Below are 24,020 nucleotides of genomic sequence, written 5' to 3'. Positions count from 1 at the left end.
ATTATTTGTGTGGCCATATCCACGTTTTAGACGAAGCCTCGTACAACACCAGCCAACACAAGCCTCGCAGACACATGTCCCGTCATTCCCATTAGGGCACGGCAGCGCATTAAGAAACTAGCATAGACGGTGGCGCCAGTTTACCCTCTAGGTGCTATAGTGAGAAACTCTATGTGGAATACATTACATTGGTATTGCAATCTAGAGGCTTGGCGACATGTTCGTTAATTATTGCAAAGTCCAGGTGTGTCCGACTCTCGTTGACTTTCTTGCACAACCTTCCCAACTTGTTAGGTGCGGTAAACACCACCTTTAACCCAGCCTGGCCGGCGGCTTTCTTGATGCGATGGGACACATCATGCATATACGGTATCGCAACAGTCTTGGTTAAGTCCTAAACCAGTTCGCGCGGTATCTTGCGGGAACGAGCCTCTTGCAATGAAACTTCCGTCGAGTATGACAGCAGTTGTACTGGATAGCCACTTGCATTAAGCCGCTGGACTTGATTGGTCAAGCTGCTGGACATCAAGTGGGGGCAAGAGCGAACGGCAGCATTTCTAAGGGCCCCTAGGGCGACGGAGTGCTTCAACACTTTTGAATGATTGGATATGTAGGGGAGAAGGTGTTTTTTGAACGCGGGGCATACATCCAACACCTCTCCTGGAAGTGTAGTGCAAGGTCAAGGAAACGGATTGGCCTTTTTCAGACAATTGCCTTGTGAATGTCAACCCTCGATAAATGCTCCTGAATTTTTCAAAACCTTGGTCGAACAGGGCTGTGGATTCATTAGGGTGGTGTTGTGTCTGGCGGTCCCTCGGGACAAAGGAGGCCGGCGCCGACTCAGACGCGCCAACCTGGCGCCCTTTCTCGCGGCCGAGAATTGTCACCTGGGACTGAGGGATTAGCAGTTGGTCTCCGGGCTACCTCATGCGTGGCTAAACGGCAGCGTCGCCCCTTGGTGCGGTCCCGTGAATTACCAGCGCCGCCTGAACCACGACGACGCTACGCCGACTGCTGCCTTTCGAGACAGCCACCGCCCTAGCTGGTTCCGCGAACTGACCACTATGGAGAGGCGAATCTTGAAAGGGGCCCGCGTCTGGCAATCCCGGGGGAACGACATCAACGTTCGGTTCCCAAGGTGTCAACCGCTGCCTGTGTTCGGGGGCGACCTAACAAGATTGGAGGCGGAGCCCGGCGGGAAACGACGACACATCACGTGCGGGATATGGCCACCTGATCCAAGATGCTGACTGGCTAAAAGAACTACAGTGTATTCCCTCGTTGAGTGAAAGAGGGAAACGAAAGGGATAAAACAGGGGACTTGAGTGTTGTGAGAGACGCTTGGAGCTTGAGGCTTGACCATGTAGAGCACGCTTGACGATGTAGAGCACGCTCGACCATGGAGAACGCTCGGAGATGTAAACGCTACCACATGCAAAGATGTTAGCACGTAGACGGCTCCAATATCATGGAGCCCATCTTGTAATATACCATGTACAGTGTATATAAAACAATTTTCTAATCTCCCTGGATAACTCCTCCTCTCGGCACCTGGCACTGCACCATACATGGAACCCTTCGTGGACCCACGGACAATCACCATTCGCAACAGTGGCTGGCAGCTTATGGGATCGGCCTGCGTTGGCTACATCGGTGTGGTGAGTGCTACTTGTTTGCTTCTCTTTTCGCCAGACTCATTAGCGCAGGTGACTAAGTTGGTAATGGTGTTTTGGTGTTGTTTGTAATTTTGTCTCGCAGACCAAGAATATAGTGTCTCGTGGGCTAAGTTACTGAGGGGAAGAAACACAGGGTGCACTGTAAATACGGATAAGTTTGAAATCCAGGAACTCCTCAAAAGTTGTGAGCCGATGGGCATTTTGGTTGGCCCCGCGGTAGGCAAAAGTCAACAGTTGGAGCTTTTACAGAATGAGGAAGTGAGTTGGGAGAAGGCCGGTGAGGCCATGAAAATAGTTTCATAAGGAAGGAACGAAGAGAGAAATTCTGCGATCTCCTGATGGTAGCGATAAGGACGGGCTTAGTGCCTGAGTTTGCGCTTCATGTCGCCAGAACTCTCTAGTACAAGTAGGTAGTTGCTAGGAGAGTAACTTTGTGTTTCTTGGCGGGCACCATTTTGGGAAATTCACCTTCTTTAAATAGCGAATTTTAGGAAGGGGGAATTTTGAAGGCAAACGAGATCGCTATGGAGAAATTCAGAGTGCAGGACCTCGTTCTAATTTGCGAGGAGTTAGGCATTTCGGTCGACTCCGCAAAAACGAAAGAAGCGGTTCTCGACGTCATGAAGGTAGAAGAGGTGACGGTCGAGGAAGCTGATGAGGCTTGGGAGACAATTGAGGAAAGAAAGCAAAAGGCAGAGAAGAAGCAGAAAGGCGGAGGCACGATGCCGAAATTCGCGAGAGGCGCGAGCAAGAGGAAGCGCAACGGCACGCTCTTAGGATGAAAGAGCTTGAACGGGAAAATCAGATGCTCAGATGGCGGACAGCGCGACGCCAGCTCCACACTTTCGAGACAGATGAGGGTATTGTTAATTTCCTCGCCGGTTTTGAACGAGTGTGTGAGAAAGAGGGTGTCAGCCGGGACTCGTGGGCCGAGCGATTAGGAGCACTTCTCCCGTTTAGTGTCGGCGCGTGTTTTATGCATTGTTTGTCCGAGGAGAAAGCGCGCGACTACGACAGGGCTAAGAGGGCTTTGTTCAGGCGCTTTGGGGTAGCATGGCAGGACGACTTCGAAGGCCCAAAAGACAGTGAAAAAGCCGAGCCTGTCGAAGGTAACGGTAGCACTGAGATGACTAGTGCAGAAAGCTCTGGAAAAGGTGTGATGCAAGTGGCACACACACAAAGCGAAGAGAGCGGCGGTTTTCTCGCACCAGAAACGGAAGGACCTTTAGGCCAATTGTGTACGGCGGCGGCAATTTCGGCCACCCTGCCAGACAAGGTCACGCATTGCTTCTCAAATAGATCGGAGCAAATGCTGAGGGAACCGGGAAAATCCATCTCCAGCAAGGGAGCTTTCAGGGCAAAAGCACGTGAGGAGACTCAGAGACTGATAGGCTTATTCCCTATTGAGCAGCGGTCACAGGACCATGGAACGATTCCAGAGGCAGCTGTAAGCAGTGATGAGTTAGACGTGTTAGTAGCCGGAAGCGAGGTGAATGCGGTCACCGAAGAGAGCGGTGGTTTTCCCGCCCTAGAACCAGGGGCCGACTTTGAAGGCCAAGATGGCAGTGACAAAGATTGTTCAGACAGCGCTGAGAGGGCTGCGGTGCCCGTCGTTAACGGAAATAGTGACAAGCGTGAAGAAGCACTTGTTTCGCCGTTTAGCGAGGCTGTTTCGGAAGCAAGGGCCGACTACGAAGGCCAGCGAGAAGTTTGGCATGCTATCGACGGCAGTAATAGAGCTAGGCCAGTTGAAGATAGACTTGATGACGAGCTAACATGCTCAAAGATCAAATCTGGTTATGCTCTATTAGAACGGCAGTCGCACTGTGAAACCCAAAAGGGTAACGAAATTTCAAGTGCGTGTGCCGATGCCGCAGGCTCTGCGAAGCATGCCAAACGAAAAAGGCGTAAGCGCAGGACGAGAAAGGCGAACACGGTCGAGGCGCTTAGAGTCAAACTTGCGAAGCGCCAAGGCGACATTAGTAGATGCGCTAAGGTCACGATCCAGCCAGAGACAGCGAAAAAGCGACGGTGGGTAAACCCCAAGCTTAGGCGTTTGCTAAGATCGGGGATCGGCATGACACACGTCGCGAAACGGAGAGTTTCCCGAAGACTCAGGCGTAGTGACCGTCGCCTGACCGCAGCGCGTAAAGTGCACTGTAGACAGAGGGATGGTAACGGTCGCCTAACCGCCTCGCGTACAGCGCATTGTAAGCAGAGGGACAAAGGGAAGCGTCCTGTAGGCTGTTACAATGGCCGATCACTGGCGGGGGAAAAGAAGAGGGTCTGCCTCGCAGATAATGGGACAGTGCGCGCACGGGTCGGTCAATGCATTCCCCTCCCAGCACTTGGAAGCGGCTGTCCTAAAGTCGCAGCTACAAGGTGTGTCAGGCAAATCAGCGGCTTTTGCCTTCTTCGCGACAGCACCTTGTGTTTCAGGGTTTTCTTTAGATAGGGGGCAGTCAGATTTTTGGAATTGGTAAAGTCTGGCGATGAGAGTGGCTTGCAGTGGCGCTTGCAGCATTGTGTGTGGCTGACAAAGGTCGCTCCTTGGAGCTTGGAGCTTGTCATTTCTGCAGCCCAGTCTGAGCCCACCTATGAAGAGGCCTTTGGCGGGAAGATCATCATTCCTGGAAGCAGCGGCCCCATGGCTTTGAGCGAAGCAGGCATCAAACCGGCCGAGCTGCATGAAACAACTCGACCTCCCGATGCATCATCTGGCGGCGGGGGTGCTGTTGTGTCTGGCGGTCCCTCGGGACAAAGGAGGCCGGCGCCGACTCAGACGCGCCAACCTGGCGCCCTTTCTCGCGGCCGAGAATTGTCACCTGGGACTGAGGGATTAGCAGTTGGTCTCCGGGCTACCTCATGCGTGGCTAAACGGCAGCGTCGCCCCTTGGTGAAGTCCCGTGAATTACCAGCGCCGCCCGAACCACGACGACGCTACGCCGACTGCTGCCTTTCGAGACAGCCACCGCCCTAGCTGGTTCCGCGAACTGACCACTATGGAGAGGCGAATCTTGAAAGGGGCCCGCGTCTGGCAATCCCGGGGGAACGACATCAACGTTCGGTTCCCAAGGTGTCAACCGCTGCCTGTGTTCGGGGGCGACCTAACAAGATTGGAGGCGGAGCCCGGCGGGAAACGACGACACATCACGTGCGGGATATGGCCACCTGATCCAAGATGCTGACTGGCTAAAAGAACTACAGTGTATTCCCTCGTTGAGTGAAAGAGGGAAACGAAAGGGATAAAACAGGGGACTTGAGTGTTGTGAGAGACGCTTGGAGCTTGAGGCTTGACCATGTAGAGCACGCTTGACGATGTAGAGCACGCTCGACCATGGAGAACGCTCGGAGATGTAAACGCTACCACATGCAAAGATGTTAGCACGTAGACGGCTCCAATATCATGGAGCCCATCTTGTAATATACCATGTACAGTGTATATAAAACAATTTTCTAATCTCCCTGGATAACTCCTCCTCTCGGCACCTGGCACTGCACCATACATGGAACCCTTCGTGGACCCACGGACAATCACCATTCGCAACAGTGGGCAGAAAGGATGACCAGAGAATCGTCAACGTAATGAAACACTTTCACAGGACCTGTTCTGCTGAGTTGCTTCTGGAAGAGAGTATCATAGTGGGCCAACAATAAATAACTCATTATGGGCGCAATGCATATCCCGTTCTTTTGCACATAGAACTCTTCATTATGCAAGGCAACGGTAGATCTTAGGTAAACCTGCAGCAGGTCCAGGAAATTGGTGACTTTGGTGCCAACAGAGTTCTGGAACCAGACTTGACCTATAATTTCTATGCCTTCTTGCACAACGGTAGGGAGGTCATCTTGAGATAGGGAATAATATAAATCCTTCGTCTCTACCGAGAATGCTTGTGCTCTTTGGATGCTTGACTCCTTCAGAAACTGGTCTACCTCTGCCGAGTTGCGCACTAAACTTTACTTTCGTACTAAAACCTTCGCCTTCCCTTTCTTCTTGTTTTTTTTTTCTCTTTCTGCCGGTTGCGAATAGTATACATTTGCGCAGGCTTCAATGAAGATGTTGTTGGTAGTCAGCGCTCGTCCTGTGTTCTCTCTTGTTCGTGTTTTTTTTTTTTTTTTGGCGCTGTTTTAAAATGAATGGTCCGTACCAACTAGCTCGCACCCAAACCCATCTGAGCCTTCAGCATGGCCGTCAAAGGGCAAGGACACCGGCGTTTTGTTTTCGCCCGGCGCTACGGCCAAGTAGTGCGCTTGCTGCGCCAACTCCGCCCCATCGTCATAGACAAGTGTATGAGACACAGCGTGCATAGCCGCAGCACGCTACACGGCATCGTCAGGATCCTGACGTCAGGATTGTTTGTTGAATTTTGTCAATTTGCGCTCCCACTAGTTGACCAAAAAGGTAGAGCTGGTTAAAAGAAGCGTGAGAAGCAGAAATTTGAATTAGTGGCTACAATATACAAGCAAGAAAGTTGTATATATCTAGTGAGGCACACGCAAGGTAATGTTCATTCTATAACTCCCAATAATTATATTTCGAAGCAAACTTGAGGCTGCAGGGTGCGTTGCTTTCTCTTCTTTAATACCGAGCACACCGCCGCACGCCGTCGAAGTAAACGGCTGTAGAAGTCCACTTAACAGCTTCGCTGTAAAACAGGAAGGACAGGCTATTGAATAATTTGCAGTAATCACAAGAATCAGTACAACTCGAAGACGAAAGGAAAGGTTAGGCAACAGGTTCCCACCTATAGTGATGTGCATCCAGATAAGCTAGGAATTCTGCAGCGCAACAGATCACCTATCGACACGCGATTGACACGATGCAAGTATATATAAAAAGCTTCTTGATTTCAAGCGCCTTTAGGCAGCACCACCTATATGGCACATGGCCTGTTCACTCCGATCCATGAAGTCATGCTACCTGGCCCTAAATTCCCATTGCCAAGCCTGGCGTGTCGAAAATGGTGGCGTCGAAATCACTGCTGCTTACTCATGAGCATCCCCCATTAGTTTCTATTGCAGTCGGAAAAGGTAGCATTACGTCATGGATTGGAGTGAACAGGCCTTCTGCTATCTAGGTGGCGTTGCGTTAGGTCTTTGTACATAGGAATCACTCAATCAAATGACAACGCCTGAGCACAACCACATTTTTCGCAATGCTAGTATATGTCACGGCTGGGCGTTGCAACCAGGCAAGAAGATAGTTGCTCCAAGCTTCGTGGTGATCAACAGTCAGTGAGAGCCTATAGGTTGGGTCGTTAGCTACGATTCGCTATGCTTTTCTTAGCTGTCTTCGTCAGGAGTCAGTTTTAGAGTGTATAGGTTGGGTCGTTACGGCTCGCCATGCTTTTCTCCGCTATCTCCGTACTGGATGCCGCTGCAGTGTAGCCGAGCATCAGGAATGCACACGGGGGTTGTCATGGAAATTACGTTGAAAGCCGTGACATCGTCCCCCGAGCCAGTGGGCAGAGAAATGACAAAGCACGCATGGAAAGTATGTTTCGTAGAAATGAGCCGTGACGACGGCTCCTTAATTTACGGTGGAAGGCAATTCCGTCGGATGCGGCTTTTTCAACCGAGGTTACTGCAGAGGGCCACCAACCGGTTGCTGTTTGCTTAAGTGGGCATGACGGATGGCAATTAACCGGTAGCGAGGGACTGAAAAATGCTTGCGGGTTTTGACGAATTGAGTGTTGTTCCCGTAGGGGCGAGTAAAATCAAGACAGTCACAGAATGCACGCGTTTTTGTTGGGTAGTTTGACTGAGCGCGACCGACCCTTTAAAAAAAATGTCGCAGTTTCACCCGAAAGGCGAAGCATCAATTGCGATAGCAAATCAGTAGAGAGCTATATATAGCAGCACCAGCAACGCGCAGCACTGTTGTCGACGCGGTCGCCGTTTTGCCCGCGTTCGCACCGAACGCGCGCGGCGTTGGTAACTGTTGCCGGTGCCTCTGGTGGCGGCTCCGAGGTTTTCGACGAGATCAGAACAGGACACTCGTCGAGCAGCGTCGGAAGTCTTTACCGCCTTCTCACCTCGCAACGTTTTAGGGGCGAAGCTCCTTATAGCGGCACCCGTTCCGTCCCCGTCGTAGTAGTAGTAGTAGTGTGTAACCAGTCTGAGAAAAAATGTCACAGTTTCGCCCTAAGGGCGAAGCAATGAATGCGATAGCAACACAGCAATGTGATACGAAGTAAGGTGAGCGGCTTTGGTAGCAACAACACGCAGAACTGTTGTCGACGCCATCGGCGTTTTGCCCGCGTTAGCTCAAAATGCGTGCGGCGTTGGTGACTGTTGCTGGAGCCTCTGATATAAATAGGCACTTGGTGCCGCAGCTAAACGTCGCCTCCCTTCCCTCCCCCTCCCCCACGGCCTCTCGCGCGTCTGAAGAAGGCGCGTTTGCTCTACATATATGGTGATTGTAAAGGAGAAAAGAGACGCCTACTTCTGCAGCCCTTAAGCGAGCACGGCGCAGAACGCGCGTTTGTTCTCCGCCGCGCGTTCACTCCCCGTGAAAGACGCGCCCCTCGCGCCCTTTCACTCGCACATACAGCGTTCGGCGCGCGGCGACGATTTCATCTCCAAATGACGTCATACGGAACCTCACGGCGACGGCGACGGCGACGGCGACGCCGACGGCAGAAATCTGCTTTTGAGTGTCCATATAATTGCTATCGCAATAAAATGAGAAAAAAATTCCGAACCAGGGACCCCTCGCTTCCGAGCGCGCGGCGCTAGCCCACTACGCCACGAAGCGGACATGGACAAACGCACCACGATGGCTATAAATACTCAACATTAACGAAAGGCCGCGTTTCTAGCGTGTTTCTAACGCGTTTGTGCTAGCGCGTTACGGCCCGTGTAAGAAGCTGGTGTAAGACGCTGTGGCCTCTCCACCTTACCTTCAACGCGTTTCGAACGCGCTGCCCAAAGCGGTGGCAAGTCAAGCTCAAGTCGAGGAGCGTTTATGAATACAGGGGATATACTCTCTCAGCAGTCATGTGATGGCGTCGGCAAACGCGGTGCACGTTCCGGCATGTGTAAATGGCTGCGTAAGACGCTGTGGCCGCTCCCCCTTACTAGAGAGTACTGCACGTTTCTAACGCGTTTGTGCTAGCGTCCCCTTAAGCGGGAGATCCGATGATTCCCTCCGGAGCTTCGCCCACTCATCATCATTCACCTCGTGGATTTGCTGTCATTTTTTTATATAAGTGCGCATTTGGTGCGGCAGCTAAACGTCGCCTACCCTCCCTACCTCCCGTACCCCCACGGCCTTTCGCGCGACGGAAGAAGTCGCGTTTGCTCTCCGCCGTGCGTTCGCTCTCCGCGAAAGCGCGCGTCCCTCGCACGCTTTCACTCGCACATACAGTATAAGGCACGCGGCGGCGGTTTTATCGCCGTTGGACTTCATACGGAACCTCACGGCGACGACGACGCCGAAGGCAGAAATCCACTTGGAGTGTCCATATAATTTCTAGCGCATTAAAATGTAAACACCTTACAAACGTAAATAGGACATGAAGCAATGAATGTTGGAACTACAATGTAATAACCAAATACAAATACAATACTTTGGCTAAGAAATACATGTTTCTAAGATTGTGACAGCGATATCGCAAGCAGTATAAAAGACTACAGTATGTATTTTAGAACAGTGTAACAACGTTTGCACGGCACCACTAAGATTCAATTTCATAAAAGGTGTTAATGCGTTCCTCAAAGCCTTCAGCGCTACTTAACTGCAAAACAGACGCCGGCAAACTGTTCCATTTCTTAATCGTTCGCGGGAAAAATGAATAAGCGTAAATGTCCAGATATGCTTTTGGAATTGAGAACATGCAATGATTGCTTGACCTGACGTCTCTAGCCTGCCTGGAAACAATATAGGGTGTGGTTTCAATATTGAAGTGGCCTTTTGATAATAATAAAAAAATGTCACAGTTTCGCCCTAAGGGCGAAGCAATGAATGCGATAGCAACACAGCAATGTCATATGAAGTAAGGTGAGCGGCTTTGGTAGCAATATGAATTGTAGTAAACATGAGCTGATTAAGTAAGCAGGTGTGCTGCGGCGTAAGTAGACCGACATGAAGAGAGACTCGATGACCTTGAGAAGGCGCGTGTGAAACGGTGGTGTTGATGAGAAGCGCTTCCCGTGGGCAGCGCGTGCGAAGGGACACACCTGTAGCGCTGCAGTGCCGATCCGGCAAGCATTACATGTGTAGCGTGCGTTGGAAAATGTGGCCCGACTATAACTAACTGAATGAACAAGCTGTGAGCGCGCACAAACAAACATGAATAGATCACACTGAATGACTGCAGACAACGACTGTCAAAACGCTGGCAGCGGGCGAAGGTACGTGCGGTCTATCGCTTCAACAGAAACTGAGCGGTGAATGCACAGTGCATAAAGGTCAGAGCCGTGTGGAGATAAGAGACGGTGCGCGGGCGAGCGACGAGCGCGGTTGTTGGCAGAGTAGAAGTCACCCATGTCATGTCGAATGGGTAATATACGGCGCAAAGTGACGGAAACGGAAATGCAGAGTAACAGGACCGGCACACGCCTTGTTACGCTGTCCTCGTCATACTGCGGCACTCATTACCCTCGGACATGAACGACCAACTGGCTCAAATAACGACCACGCTCGGCCCTTCTTTGAACAAATATACATGGCATCCTGATCGAACCATCGCGACGGAGCCATCTCGGAGTCCACGGGATACCTTCGTCGAAAACATGACGGTCGCCTTCAGCCGGGGGAAGCGGGGAGGGAGGCGACACCGACAACGTACTGTATATAGGCTCCCTAATAAAGAGAGCGTATATACAGTAACACTGCCACCAACCTCTTCACTCACTAGCGAAATTTATGTGTACGAGGATGCCGTGCGAATGGCTGGCTCCAGCCGTCGCCTTCACACGCGACGCGAATTAGCCAGATTTTTACATCGGAATAAATAATGGTGGCAGGCGAGAATGCATCGCCACTGCCATCGTGTCTACTGTGGTCGGGAAGACAGCCGTCGGCAATCTCATTTCTAGAGAGAATTGAGCAGGGCAAGGCTGCGCCACACGGGGCACCGCTGCAATTCCGTCCTCCCTACGATTGGCATTTAGCGCAGTTGCGCCCTGTGGCTGTTCTCGACAAAGAATGCAGCAGCCGCAAACCTGCAGTGATGAAATGTCATTCATGCACCTTCGTCTTGGCCAGGCCAGGGAGCTGGCGACTAGATCAGCGTTATCCGAAACTAATGGACAAGCAAGTATCTTCGGCTGTTTCAGAATCAGAATCAGTTTATTCAATACAAAACGGGGTTAATTACATGAAAAATATATGCAGAAGGAGGTCCCGTAGTTAGAAAATGAAATGGGACCTTCTATGCAAGACGACAAAAATTATTAATAGAAACAACAATGGCGGCATGTAAAGGTTGTGATAAGAAATGTGTTGTAGAAGACAACGCATAAATGAAAAAAAAAGCAGCAGTTGAATGCATTAAATAATAACAAGGCTGCGGATTAGTCAATAATAGGGAAAACTTGAAAGGGTCCTTTTCCAAGAAAATAAAAAAAATGCAGGAAATAAATGCAGAAACACAGTTAAAGTTGAAGAACAAAAAAACACATACTACACTGAAAAATGAGAGTCGGATGAAGCTAAAAGAAAGTGCTTAAGTTCTGTATGAAACCTGTGGGCTTTCAACAATTTTAAAGGGAATGGTAATGTGTTCAAGAGATAAATATGAAAAGTTTAATGGCGTACTGTTTGTCGTAGTTGGTGCGAACGCTGGGTAAAAAACAAGTTCATATTCTCTACAAATCTAGTATTATTTATATTAATAGGAGACGTTATTGGTATGATGGTTACTGCAATATTATTTATTGCTCTAAAAATAAAAATGGCGAGGTTAAATTTAACAAGATCAGTCACATTCAAAATATTATGAGCATGTAATGACTCATTCGCGCTAATGCTACGAGATGAAAATGTTATTAGACCGCTCAAAACTGATGGGCGAGACGAATTCTGAGTGATCGGTCTCGTGCGTCGTTAAACGGCCACGTCGCTTTTTTCTTTAAAGGTATGGACTGTACAATTAAGTCAAACAAAAGAGCTCACTTGAGTCGATGCCAAGAATTTCCGTGGAAATGGCTCCAAGTTAAGGTTCCCACAGTGCCACGCGTTTGCCCCGTATGCAGCGGTGGTCGAGCAACCTTTGAGGGAGAAGCCGGCGGAACAGTGCATTATCAGGGGCGGGATTTTGTGAACAGTTTTATTGTTGTGATTGGCCGAGAAGTACAACAGCGACGAGAGAAATGGGGAAAGTGAAGGGTTTAAAAAGCGGACCTTGAGTGTTGTGGAGTGCTCGTACATTGAAAACAATGACAGTGTAAATGCTGTAAATAAACCCCTTTTTGCATCTCTTGGACGTAGCTTAAGGGCCCAGCGAGCAAGTCGTCCAGATGGGTCCTTCAGGGTGAACAGCCAACAGAGGGCGTGGTGGTCAGTGATGACGTCGAAAGTGTGACCATACAAATTAGGGCGAAATTTTCCAAGGGCCCAAATAATGTCTAAACAATCTTTCTCTGTAACCGACTAATTAGTCTCGGCTTTTGTCAGAGTTCGGCTCGCTAGGCGACGACATATTCACCGAACCCCGCTTTCCGTTGCGCGAGTACGGCGCCGAGTCCGACACCGCTGGCATTAGTGTGGACCTCGGTGGGAGCTGCAGGGTCGAAGTGGCGGAGGATAGGTGGCGAGGTTAGCAGGCGGCGTAATTTCCTGAAGGCGTCATCGCAGGCAGGTGGCCAAGCTGAAAGTTCTTTGTCGCCGCTTAGAAGATCTGTAATCGGTGCACTTAAGGATGCAAAATTTCGAATGAAACGTCAGAAATACGAGCATAAACCAACGAAACTTTGAAGATCCTTTAACGTCTTCGGTTTCGGAAAGTCAGCGACTGCGCGGAGCTTGGCTGGATCCGGAAGAATGCCGTCTCGCGAGGCAACATGGCCAAGAATTGTGAGCTTTCGGCCACCAAAACGACACTTTTTCAAGTTGAGTTGAAGTCCCGCGTCTCGAGTGCAGAATGCACTCGAGACGCGAGAATGCTGAGATGTGTGTGGAAATCACCGGGAACGACAACGACGTCATCCAGGTAGCATAGACATGTGTCCTATTTGAGGCCACGTAAAATATTATCCATCGTCCTCTAAAATGTGGCTGGAGCGTTACACAGGTCGAAAGGCATCACGATAAATTCGTATAATCCGTCATGTGTCACAAATGCTGTTTTATGTCGATCAGATGGTGCCATAGGGACTTGCCAGTATTCGGAACGTAAATCCAGTGAAGAAAAGAACTGCGCTCCCTGCAAACAGTCGAGGGCGTCGTCGATGCGCGGTAACCGGTGAACGTCTCTGCGCTTTATCTTGTTCGGACGTCGGTAGTCGACGCAGAACCGAATAGAGCCATCCTTTTCGTTAACAAGAATGACCGGTGACTGAAGGCTGCACAACGCCGCGCTTGAGCATGTCATCAACCTGCTCGTCAAATACATAGCGCTCCGAGGCGGATACCCGATAAGAGCGTTGCCGTAGAGGTGTATGACTGCATGTATCTATTGGTGAAAAACGGTCGATGTGCGACCCAAACAGGAAGCAAGGCTGTCAAACGAAGCGCGGAACTTCTGCAGGAGAGTGAGCAGCTGGCTTCGTTCGGAAGATGACGTTTTATCGTCGATGGAGCGGTGAAAGCATCGAGGAGGGACTGATCAACCGCAGGGTTACAAGCAAGTACGCTTAGGTCCATAGGAGTAGAAGCGGCAGGAGCGTCAAAGATGCAAAATGTGTCGACCGGCTGAACGAAGCCTAGACATTCGCAATGAAATAAAGGTAAAGGGCACGCCGTGGGATTGTCGACGAGCATCTTCGTGGCGCCACTGCGAAGAGTAAGGAAAGCAAAGGGCAGCGGAGAACATTTACGGCGAATGAACACTTCAGTGGGCGTAAAGAAAACAGTGCCACCAGAAATAGCGGCGCATGACACAGGCACAAGCATGGAAGAACACGGAGGAACGGCATTGTCTTCGGACTCAAACAGTTTATCACTAGAAGGGCGGTCGTCGATTGTCTCAAAATCGTGAAGTGCAGAAAGTTCGAGTTCGGCGTGACAACAGGCAATAATGGTGTTATTATTTGCAAGTAAGTCCCAGCCTAATATAACGTCATGGGAACACCTGGGCAGCGCGACGAATTCGACGGTATATAGAAGTCCTTGAATGAAAACTTGAGCAATACAGGTAGCGAGAGGCGTAATCTTTTGAGCGTGCCCGGTTCGAAGGGAAAGGCCGGATAAAGGCGTCAGAACTTTTCTCAGTATGCGACAGAGTTTGGCGGAAATTACGGATACCGCGGCTCCTGTATCGACAAGTGCCAGGACGGCGATTCCTTCGACATACAATTAAATTACGTTGGCTGGAGAGTGACGAGGACTTGTGCATTGTGACGTGGACGCAGTTCGTGCCTGGGGAACTGCGGCCATCAGCTTTCCTGCTCGGTGGGTCCGGTACGGCGACGCATCGGAGAAAACGAGCGACGACGTGGAGATAATGAGCGGCAGGTAGCCACGGGTGCGCGATCAGGGCAAAATGAAGAGGTAGGAAGGCTGGAAGGCGAAGAGGAAAACTGAGCGGGGAAACGTGGCGCTCGCCAGGTGTTCGGAAAAGGAAGCTTGCGACGAGGGCAATGGTGCGCCACGTAACCAGCACCACCACAAGCAAAACATATTGCATGGCCATCGAAGGTGCGCCATTGGTGGGACTCGTGGCTGAGAATTCGGAAAATGCTGCCGATCTGGTAGCGGCGTAGGAGGCGGGGAAAAGGTCGGTGGTCGATCCATAGCGGGCGGTGAGAGCGTTTGTGGACGAGGTCGAGCTTCCGCTTTTGCATACGTGAGAAGTGCACTGACTGGCGTCGGATCACGGGCTGGAGGAATGGCTTGAGAAACTTGCTCCTGGATAAAGTCGCGGATCCTAGGTGCCAAAGCGGATGGTGGTTCCGGGACGCAAGACATCAAAGATAACTGGCGAGCGACCTCTGCGCAAACGAACTCCCGAATCTTTATAAACAGAGTAGTATGGTCGTCGCCGACTCCAAGGCTCGACAGAGAGTCGACGGGCGCAAGGGGACGTCTGGTGTGAAGCCGTTGCCTGCGCAACTCGTGTAGTAACTCTGACACAGTTCTACCACTTCGACTACAGTGCGAGGACTCTTCGATAATAACATTTGGAACGCGTCGTCCTCGATACCCTTCATTATATGTTTGATCTTCTCCTCCTTTGACATCGACGCGTTCACCCGTTTGCAAAGGTCAACAATGTCCTCAATGTAGCTCGTGAACTTCTCTCCTATCTGTTGAGATCGGGTACGCAAACGTTGTTCGGCACGAAGCTTTCGTATATACTGCGGGCCGACCGAAAACTTGAGTAAAGCTGGTCTTGAAGACCAACCACGTAGTTAGGTCGGCTTCATGGTTTAGAAACCATAGTTTCGCAAAGTGGGAGAAATATAATGCGACGTTTCTCAACTTGGTAACATCGTCCCACTGGTTATGGTCACTCCCTCGCTCGTATGAGGAGATCCAATCTTCAACGTCTTTGTCATCTTTGCCGGAGAAGATAGGAGGATCTCGCTGACGCAAGGCGTCGGCACAAACCAGAGTAGGCGGCGCCGTTGGAAGAGTTGGAGGTTTCGACCGCCTTCCGAATTTCCAGGGTGGTCGAAACCCAGCAGCCTGCACCACTTGCTAAGAGGTATATAAGCAACGGATGCAGGCGAACGGGCAGCAGTCACAAGCGTTCGGCCAAGGACAGCAACCACGAGCTCATGCCGGTGGCGATCATGCTGAGGCGCAGGCTACTGTTCTTCATTAGAATATATATATATATATATATATATATATATATATATATATATATATTGTACTGTGAAATAAGGAGCAGTGGGGATGTGGCTATGGGAGCGAGAATGACGACGAGAGGTAAACCTTGTTTCGGTGCTCGATCGGCTGTGCTACCTCTCGCTGCTTTATCGTTCTAGTCGCGAACGCTGACTTCCTCAAGTGCTTCGTGACATTTGGTGGAAGGTGCTGGACCTGTTGCAAGCCTGGATCTCCGAAGCCGGGCAATCCCTGTCACATCTCCCATGCCTGAGGAGACTGGTCCTGCCGATCCACCCCCGGAACCGCCTTTGGTCGTCTGTCCTGGTGCGCCACTCCAACGGGATCCTCCCATCTTCAATGGCACTGACGATCATGACGTAGAGGACTGGCTGTCATCGTACGACCGAGTGATTACCCGCAACAAATGGAATGACGCTGACAAGCTTGGTTACGTCCCATTCTACCTTTTCGGTGTCACCCATCTTTGGTTCCACAACCATGAGGCTAACTTTTCTACCTGGACAGCATTCCGAACAAAACTTCAAGAAGTATTCGGTCGCCCTGCTGTACGCAAACTTCGGGCTGAACAACAGTTTCGCTGTCGTGCCCAACAAAAGGGCGAACATTTTACCTGCTACATTGAAGATGTAGTTGACATTTGCCGGCGTATCAACCCAGATATGACCCAAGAGGACAAAATCAAGAACATATTGAAAGGCATGGACGATGACGCCTTCCAAATGCTCTTGGCAAAGAATCCTCAGATGGTCAACGACCTCACCTCGCTTTGCCAGAGCTATGAAGAGCTGCGCAAACAACGGCTTTTTACGCGCCGAGCTCCGGACGTCGCGCTTTCAGCTCTGAGTGACGGTGTCAGTGCTACTTCTTCCAGTTCAGCAATATTCGACCAAATCAAGCAATTTGTACGAGAAGAAGTGGCACGCCAACTCTCTCTTCTGCCAGCCAGTCAAGCGTCAGAGTCGCCCTTGTCTGCCGATCTCCGTCAGGTGATACAAGACCAAGTCGCTAGCGCCGTACCACTTGCTCATCAACCGCCTCCTCCGCCTGTTCCACTTACGTACGCTGTCGTTTTCGCGAATCCAAGGCCTCCGTCTGCAGCTATTCAATCCAGACCTACCAGCGCCTTTCCCTCACCTCCGCAAGTAGCTGCAACATATGCACCTACAAGCAACTACTGGCCGCCACAGCAGCCCGTGCGCCCACCTCGCCAATATCTCCATCAGTCTCAGCCCGCTGTTCTCAATCCATGGCGCACTCATGACAAACGCCCTATCTGTTATTCGTGCGGCCTGCAAGGGCATGTAGCGTGGTTTTGCCGCCGGCGCGGATGGTATCCTTCGGATTCTCCGAGGGTGCAAAGCAGCGGTTTCGACTCTCGTTTCCGTTGCGCTCCTGCCGCTCAGCACTTCGAAGCCTCACCTCCTGCTTCCCGAACCTTCAATACCCGTCGGTCCCCGTCGCCCCGTCGGCGTTCTCTGTCGCCGCTTGTCCGCCGCCCTGAAGCTCTCCGAGAGGAAAACTAAGGAACGCAGTTCCGGAGGCAAGAACTGCGATCTCAACAAACTCCTCAAGCCCTAATTTATTTCCTGCGAACGTCCTTGAAGTTTATGCAGAAGACGTTGCCGTTCATGCGCTTGTAGACACAGGAGCAGAAATATCAGTGATTTCGAACCAGCTTAGTCTTCAACTAAGAAAAGTCGCGACGCCAAAGTCGCGACGCCAATTGAACTCTTAGGGAAGTATATCGTGCGTGTTGTTATAAGCGGCACTTTATACCGTGTTGAGTTCGCTATTCTGCCCCGCTGCTCCCATGCCATGATTTTAGGATGGGACTTTCTGTCATCTCATCATGCCGTTATAGATTGTGCCCGTGCTGAACTCGCTCTGTCGCAATTCGGCGCCACCGTTTTTGAAAATACTGATGACGCTTCCGGTCGTGTGTTCATCACCGGCGACACCAAGATTCCTCCATACTCTGCCGCACTTGTACCCGTTTCCTGCGTTGGGTTTTCCGACTCTACTGTTCTTTTCACGCCGTCTAAACTTGTTGCTCGCCGTCACCTCTTCTTGCTTCCGTTTGCCCTTCTTGCCGTTCGACAAGGTTCTAGCGCACTTTATGTCTCGAATCTGTTTCCTTGCCCTGCTAGCCTGCTCCACAATGAGTGTCTTGGTTATGCTGATGCAATCGAGCCAAGCTTCCTTTATGATGTGTCTGACGACCCGGCTTCTCCTCAGGTTGACGCTATGGCCCTTCAAGTTTCTCCTCCGACACTGCCGTGTGAACCTACATTTTCTCGATGTATTGATCCCAACCTCACTCCAAGTCAGCACGCCCAGGTCGTCGAACTCCTTGACCACTTTCGCACGTCATTCGACCTACAACCATCTCGCTTAGGCCGTACTTCCACTGTTGTGCATCACATCGACACCGGCAACCATGCGCCTTTACGCCAGAGGCCATATCGTGTATCCGCCACGGAGCCTGGCGTCATCGCTGAGCACGTTGGAGACATGCTCCAACGCAGTGTCAAACAACCTTCGCATGGTCCATGGTCTTCTCCTGTAGTGCTTGTCAAAAAGAAAGATGCCACAATTTGCTTTTGCGTGGACTACCGGCACCTCAATAAGATCACCAGAAAGGACGTTTATCCACTACCCCGCATTGACGACGCGCTAGACTGCCTCCAAGGCGCCGAATTCTTCTCATCTTTAGACTTACGATCCGGGTACTGGCAGGTGCCAGTGGCTGAGTCAGACCGTCCAAAAACGGCCTTCATCACACCCGACGGATTATTTGAATTCACCGTGATGCCATTTGGCCTGTGTAACGTGCCTGCCACATTTGAAAGAATGACATCATCTTGCGCGGCCTCAAACGGCAGATATGCCTGTGTTATATGGACGACATCGTTATCTTTTCACCGGACTTTCCTTCCCATTTACTTCGACTTGAACGCGTCCTCAAATGCGTCGCCGATGCTGGCCTCCAGCTTAACTTGAAGAAGTGTCACTTCGCAGCCCGGCAGCTGGTCATCCTCGGCCATGTCGTGTCGAAAGAAGGTGTATTCCCTGATCCGGCGAAACTACAAGCTGTTGCCCAGTTTCCACGACCAAAGACCTTGAAAGACCTGCGCAGCTTAATTGGGTTCGCGTCATACTTCCGCCGTTTCATCCGCGATTTCGCTACCATAATAGCACCTTTGACGCAGCTTCTTGGTGGTGACCACAACTTGTCGACCTGGTCACCACATTGCGATGCGGCATTCACGAAGCTGCGTCGTCTCTTGACGTCTCCCCCAATCCTGCGCCATTTCGACCCAAGCGCTCCAACAGAAATCCACACGGATGCCAGTGGCGTCGGCCTTGGTGCCGTTCTCGCTCAGGGAAAGGCTGGCTTCGATGAGTACGTCGTCGCCTTCGCCAGTCGTGCACTCACTAAACCTGAATCGAACTATTCTGTAACTGAAAAAAGAGTGCCTGGCTATAATTTGGGTTATAACCAAATTCCGCCCGTATCTCTATGGCCACCCATTTGACGTGATTACTGATCACCATTCGCTGTGCTGCCTGTCGACCTTAAAAGAACCATCCGGTCGTCTCGCTCGATGGGCGCTTCGACTGCAGGAGTACGACATTCGAGTGCTGTACCGTTCTGGCCGAAAACACTCGGATGCGGATGCCTTGTCTAGTTCGCCACTAATAGACGAGGTTAATTCCCCGAATGGCCCCATTGTCCGAGTCTTCCCTTGTGGCCACGGATATCCTTCTAGGGCAGAAGAAAGACCCTTGTATTTTGTCAATGATCAGTTTGTTGTCCACCCCATCGACAACCACTACCAATCGCACCTTGCGTCGCCAAGCACATCACTTCTCCGTTCGTGACGGGCTCTTGTACCGTCGTAACTACCTCCCGGACGGCCGCAAATGGTTGCTTGTCATCCCTCGGCATCTACGTTCGGATATTTGTGCAGCGTTCCACGATGATCCCCAGTGCGCACATGCAGGTGTACTAAAGACATACGCGCGTCTACGCCTTCGTTACTACTGGTGAGGGATGTATCGATTCATCCGTCATTATGTCCGCTCCTGCCTCGTTTGCCAACGCCGCAAAGATCCCCCTCGTCATTCAACCGCTCCATTGCAGCCTTTGCCTTGCCCAGCACGTGCTTTTGAACGAGTAGGTATCGACATTTATGGACCTCTGCCTACCACATCAGACGGCAACCGCTGGGTAATCGTGGCCATTGACCATCTTGCGTGCTATGCGGAAACTTCCCCTTTGTCCAGCGCTTCTGCACGTGACGTCGCCTGGTTTCTCCTGCGCCACATCATCGTTCGCCACGGAGCTCCCAGGGAATTACTCAGTGACAGAGGCCGCGTCTTCCTCTCCGACGTCATCAAGGCTCTTCTCAAAGAATGCCGCATCATTCATCGCACCACTACTGCATACCATCCGCAGACTAATGGCATGACCGAGCAATTTAATCGAACTCTTGGTGACATGCTGGCCATGTACGTTGCATCGTACCAAACCAAATGGGACCATGTTCTACCCCTTCTGACCTACGCTTACAATACCGCCACGCAGACTACCACGGGATTTCCGCCCTTCTTTCTCCTGTACGGACGCGAACCTTTTTCCACAATGGACACTATCCTTCCGTGCCGCCCTGACAACACAGAAACCACTACCTTGTCTGAAGCTGCAGCACACGCAGAAGAGTGTCGCAAGCTATCACGTATATATACGTCCGAAGACCAGCAACGCCAGAAGCACCATCGAGAAACTTCCCATGCTCCTGCATCCTATGCTCCTGGCTCGTTAGTGTGGCTTTGGGTTCCAGCACCTACCCCTGGACTGTCACCGAAACTCGCGTCGAAGTACCAGGGCCCATACCGCGTGATCAGCCAAACTTCTGCAGTCAACTATATCGTGGAACCCCTCGAGCTATCTTTAGATCGTCGCCGTCGAGGACGCGACATTGTGCATGTCCAGCGCCTCAAGCCATACTATGATCCGCCTGTGTTGTCCTACCCCTAGGTCACCGGGACGGCTGCCTTTTCCATGGGGGAAATAACTGTACTGTGAAAAAACGAGCAGTGGGGATGTGGGAGCGAGAACGGCGACGAGAGAGAAACCTTGTTTCGGTGCTCGATCGGCTGTGCTACCTCCCTCTCGCTGCTTTATCGTTCTAGTTGCGAATGCTGACTTCCCCAAGTGCTTCGTGACTATATTGACATACTGCAGCCCCTGGTGGGGCTATAGCAGGAGTGGATAATACAATAAATACAAAAAAGAAATACAGCAGGCAACACAGAAAGAAAGTTAAGCGCAATGTTGAGGGAGCACAGACAAGAATTCGTTTATTGAGAGAGAATGGTTGGTACCTGGTAGTGAATTCCAAGTTTCAATTGTTTGGGAGAAAAATATATACTTATATGTATTAGTGCGTGCAATAAAGGGTGTAATGTTAAGGGCGTGATGTCTTCTACTAGTAGAGAATTTAGCAAAGGTGATACATTCATTACGGGAGAGGCGACAGGACGAATGAATAATGCCATGAAAAAATTTAAAGGATTAACGTGTTGCTGTTCGGCGAGAGATGTTAGGTCGAGTGAGGACATGGCTGACGAGGGAGAGAACTGGTGGTCATAACGATGGAAGATAAATCTAATGGCTTTGCTTTGGACGGTCTCAACTCTGTTTTTGGTACTGCTTGTAGGAATTCCAAGCGATACTATCATACTGAAGTATAGGGCGAACTCATAGTTTTACATAACAGTAATTTAGTGTCACGCGGAGAATTATACAGCAAACGACGTAAATGACAGAGTTTTTGTGGAGCTTTAGTCGCATTGGAATCAATGTGCTTTGACCAGGACAGATCAAAACAGTGGTGAAAGTGAGACCAAGATATTTATATTCAGAAACACGTTGAATGGAATTATCATTAAATTCGTAGCTCAGAAAGAACAGGCAAGCTTTGTTAGAGAAGGACATAACAATAGTCTTACGGAAGTTAACATTCATTTGCCATGTTTTACACCATTTGGAAAATATGACGAATGATTAATTAAGGCAAACATGATTAAGGGGAGATGAAAGGATGTCATATAATACGCAGTCAACCGCATACATTCGGATTTTAGATGATATCTCCCGCGGTGAATAGTGGGCGAGAATCGGCGGGGTAGTGAATAGCGTGATAAGGTATGAAAAGGATGTGGCTTGAGCGAAACTCCCCGAAAACGGAGCGTCTTTCCTGAGAAGATCTGTTAGTGGGCGGGCTATGTCTGCAAAGTGTCTGGCAAATCGGCGAAAATAAGAGCACAAGCCCACAAAGCTCCGAACATCCTTGGCACAAGTTGGTACAGGGAACTCGATGACAGCACCAACCTTGGCGGTGTCGGGACGGACGCCAGTTGAATCGACGAGATGCCTGAGGATGGTAATTTGGCGGCGACCGAAGTGGCATTTCGAATAGTTAAGTTGTAGCCGAGACGCACGAAACACCGACAGGATGGATGAAAAACATAGGTGTGTGGCGAATGTCGGGGAGAACACGATCACGTCGTTCAGGTAGCACAGGCAGATAGACCATTTAAAGCTGCGCAACAGCGTGTCCATCATTCGCTCGAACGTGGCCGGGGCATTGCACAAGTCAAATGGCATAACTTTGAACTGATAAAGGCCATCAGCTGTAACAAATGCTGTCTTTTCACGGTCCCTGTCGTCCACGGCGATCTGCCAGTAACCAGAGCGCAGGTTGATGGATGAAAAATAGGTCGCGCCGTGAAGGCAATCCAGAGCGTCATCAATTCGTGGAAGAGGATAGACATCCTTCTTGGTGATCTTATTTAGATGCTGATAATCAACACAAAATCGCCAACTGTTGTCTTTCTTTTTAACTAAGACAACAGGGGAAGCCCATGAACTGGCGGACGGCTCAATAATGCCTTTGGAAAGCATCTTGTGAAACTCTTGTTGAATAACTTGGAGCTCGGATGGTGACACGCGATAAGGTCGCCGGTGAATCGGAGCCGCATCGCCAGTATGTGTGCGATGTTTGACGAGAGAGGTTTGACCTATGGGACGGTCGTCAAAGTCAAAGATGTCGGAGTATGTGACGAGCAAATGACGGAGGTCGTCTACTTGGGAGGGCAGAAGGTCCGGGGCAATCATCTTTGTGATAGCGCTCTGTACCGACGGAGAAGTGGGCGCGTCGGCGGACAAATTTGCTGATGTATACAGGATCAGGTGAGAGTGATGAAATCTGGCACTCATCTGATGGTGACAGGGTGGCCAAAACTATGCCTTGGGGAAGAACTTGAGGACAGAGTCCGAAGTTCAAGAGGGGCAGGCAATTTTGATTGGTCGCAAGAGTCACAACAGTGTGGCGAAAGGAAATGTGCGACAAACGGACACTTGTAGACGGAGTAACCACATAGTCACCATCCGGTACACTGGGGCAAGCGACAATACAGGTGAGTGCTTGGGGCGGCAAACGAACAAACTCAGTACAAGAGAGCTGGCTCTGCACTACGTCAGCAGCACAATTTATTAGGAGCGATCTGCGTTGGGGGCAAAGTCTGTAGGTGCGTCGGCGGGTCGTAGCTTTGTGCGTGCTGTGTGTTCTTGGCGCTCGGTTTGCGTTGAAGCAATAGACAACTGCACGAAGGTCACTTCGCTCGCTGCTGCGGTTTTGCATTGCAGCTAATTACATAATTAGCATTAATAAATAGTAAACTTCGCACATATTAAAGTATAATAAAAGTTAAAAGTGTCAATGAGAAAATTGTAGAGGAACATGAAAAACTCCCGATATGGATGGAAACGATTTTATTGAATATTCGGCAAAGTTTAACGACCCGGGCTCTGGTCTCCCATGAGGTGACTTCGAGGCCTTACCTGGTCGCCGCCTCCCGGGCCCGCTGGACTGCCCATTCTTGTGTCTTGAAGTTGGAGTTGCGCAGAGCGGCGGCCCACTTCGACGCAAGAGCCTCAGGAGCTACTGCCATTTTAGCTGCTTTAACAGGACACTCCCACAACAGGTGCGAGAGCGTCGCTCTAGTTGCCTGACATACCTTGCAAAGAACACTCGGGTATTGCGTGGGGAAACTGTGCCGCAATCGCACCGGACTGGGGAAAGTGTGTGTCTGCAATTGTCGCCAGACGACTGCCTGGCGACGTTTCAATTTGGGGTGAGGTGAGGGCAATATCCTCCTGCCTAACTGGTAGTGCTTGGTGATGTCATTGTATCTGACTAAGCGTTCTCGCGTGCACCAGGAGCACCAGGAGGTCCGAACTCAAAGTGGGGGTCTCTGACTCTGCGTGGCGGGTCAGTCCTCGCGCCGAGCGGTATGTCACCTCATTCAAGTTA

The sequence above is a fragment of the Dermacentor silvarum genome, chromosome 6, assembly GCF_013339745.2.
Source record: "Dermacentor silvarum isolate Dsil-2018 chromosome 6, BIME_Dsil_1.4, whole genome shotgun sequence".
Classification (NCBI taxonomy): Eukaryota; Metazoa; Arthropoda; class Arachnida; order Ixodida; family Ixodidae; genus Dermacentor; species Dermacentor silvarum.
This window is presented reverse-complemented; position numbering follows the sequence as displayed.